A 2,775-nucleotide genomic window follows, 5' to 3' on the forward strand; every position below is an offset into this window, starting at 1 on the left:
ATGTTTAAGACGGGGTGAGTGAGTGTTGACATGTTTTAATCCTATGCAACTGGTTGATGGTTTTGTAGTCGAGGTCGGACGGTTTTAAAAACGAAAGCATTTACGTGCTAAACATTCACGCGAGTAATCCAATGAATCAAATGGAAATAAGGCTTTTAACACATGCACGGAATAATATTGCCAAACTAGTTAGTGAATATAGCAAACTTTATTCAATAAGTCAAGTATTTACTCCCGGAAAATGTTTATGTATGATGATATATTGTTAACTTAGCTCACTATGGAAACAACGTCGGACATCTACAAACGCGTCCTGTATCCGATCTCAAAATGTGCCATTTGCACAATGTGTCATGTATGCAGCCCTTGTTTTGCACTTGCGCGCACGTCGCGGCACTTTGCGAGCGTCTACCGGCTCGGGCTGCATTTTACACCGAACATATAATATACCGTTCGAAACATCTATTTGCCGCCGAACGCCACCTCACTCAAGTCGACCCAAGTCATACCGTCAGTGGCGGCTGGTGGAAAATGTCAGCAAGGTATGACGGTATGAAAAAAATGATACCGCCCAAGCCTAGTGACTGCGACCACGTCACACAATTCGCAAGTGTGTGTGCGCATGTGTCCCCCCCATGTTGTGATGTGTGTTTCTGTGCTTTCGTCCGTCATTTCCCCATGTTTTTGTGTTCGATTACAATAGGGTCTTTGCCGTCCTAATAATAACAATACACGTTATTTACAGTGCTTTTTAAGGAACTCAAAGACACTTCACAGGGTAGAAAAAAATAAAACTACACAGGGCTCGACATTAAGGACTGCCCGATGGCCCGGGGCCATCTAGTATTTAGCTCGGGCAATGAAGCCTCACCTGGCAGTCCTTAATGTCGAGCCCTGTGTAGTTTTATTTTTTTCTACCCTGTNCTTATTTCCATTTGATTCATTGGATTACTCGCGTGAATGTTTAGCACGTAAATGCTTTCGTTTTAAAAAAGGTCCGACCTCCACTACAAAACCATCAACCAGTTGAATAGGATTACAAAATGTCAACACTCACTCACCCCGTCTTAAACATTCCCAAAGAAGTGCCTCTGTCTCTCGTTGTGCTGGATGAAGTCACTGGCGAATTGGGAGTAAACCCAAAATAGTCCCAAACAGGCGCAGAGGCATTTTTCTTTTTTACTAGTTCTCCGAGTTCGGGGCCGGCAAATGCTGCCGCCATCTTGCTCAGCTCAGCTCTATGCTGAGCTCTGAGAGCGGGAAAGACGGACTGCCCTCCCCTGCCCTGGCGCGTGCTGTGCATTACAACCAATGTCGTCCCTGTCAACACTCCGTGTCAGTGTAATAGAATGAAACGCATCTGTGATTTGGCGCACAGTCTGTGACGTCACGGTATTGAAAATCATACCGACAGGATTTCGAAATACCCTGGTATACCGTAATACCGTCATACCGCCCAAGCCTACTCGGTACCCATCCCTAGTTGTGAAATAGTTTAACATTTGTATTTAATTAGTTTGGGACTCTTGAGTGTATATTTAATAGACATATCATTTATTTTGTTTCTTTTTAATATTTCCAGAGTTTACATTTAAAGAGAATTGTACAAAATAATGACTCTAAAAAGGTTAGGTAGGCTATAATAAACTTTACACCATAAAGCGGCTTTTTCATTACAACAAAATAATACTTTTTTTGTGTATTTATCATCTGTTTAGTTTTATAAGTTAATATGACCAAAATAAACTGTAAAGCTTCTGTGATCATAAAATTAAACATTTGGGATAAAACTCTTGAAGTTGAAACAATTAGTCAGAAACTCACCAAACACTGGTTCCAATTTTGTTTTTGTATTTCGTTTTTTTAAAGAAATATCATTATTCTACATTATACTGTGGCACTGGGTATTTTCTTCTTCTACATTTGTCACATTATCACTGAAATGAATACATCTTCAGCAGTATTGTAAGACAGAAAAATGTGATTAAGTTGTCCACAAATTAAAATTCATGTCTACCCAATCTGTCCATTTGCATTGGTGTGAGTGTTGTCCCTGCTTGTTGCAGCGAGCAGGCCCTCCTCAGGCAGCAGGTGGTGGAGGGGGACACCGAGGACTGGCAGAGGGCTCCGGACTTCTCTGGCCTGCAGAGGGTGGGGGGGGTGGACCTGTCCTTCATCAAAGGGGACGATGTGAACGCCTGTGCCCAGCTCGTGGTGCTCAGCTACCCCGACCTGCAGGTGAGCTGTCCCCTCACTGACTACCAGAGGAGGGAAGTAACTAAGTACATTTACTCAAGTACTGTACTTAAATACAAATGATAGGTACTGTACTTGTCCTTTAACCTGAGTATTTTCATTTAATGCTGCTTTATTCTTCTACTCCACTACATTTAAAAGGGGATTCATGTCATGTTACTGCACTACAAATAACAGCTTAAAGGTGACCTATCATGCAAAATGCACTTTTGTACGTCTTTTATACATGAATATGTGTCCCCGGTGTTCCAGGGAACTCACCAAGTGTCAGAAAACACAACCCTCTCTATTTTCCTCCATACTCAAATCTCTTAAAAAGGGGCTGCAACGGATCTGATACAGACTGATCCAGATTTGAACACTTCTGTGACGTCACAGAAGTGGCGCTACGGCTATTGGGCCAACTCCACCAATCAGGAAGAGACAGCCACGGACATTGCCGTTCGAAAGCGCTGGAGACGCTGTAGTACATATGCCAGGCCTGTAGATGGTGCTGTTCTAACAGAATCAGCCCATGCA

The 2,775-nt window shown here is 42.7% G+C and overlaps 1 protein-coding gene across 1 annotated transcript in view; it reads left to right on the plus strand.

Moving 5' to 3' along the window:
- Positions 1-2,775, plus strand: part of rbm10 (RNA binding motif protein 10) — a 45,568-nt gene that overhangs the window by 10,963 nt on the left and 31,830 nt on the right. The window lies entirely within an intron of this gene.

Source organism: Notothenia coriiceps, unplaced genomic scaffold (genome assembly GCF_000735185.1).
Source record: "Notothenia coriiceps isolate Sejong01 unplaced genomic scaffold, NC01 NC01_scaffold00000665, whole genome shotgun sequence".
Taxonomy (NCBI): Eukaryota; Metazoa; Chordata; class Actinopteri; order Perciformes; family Nototheniidae; genus Notothenia; species Notothenia coriiceps.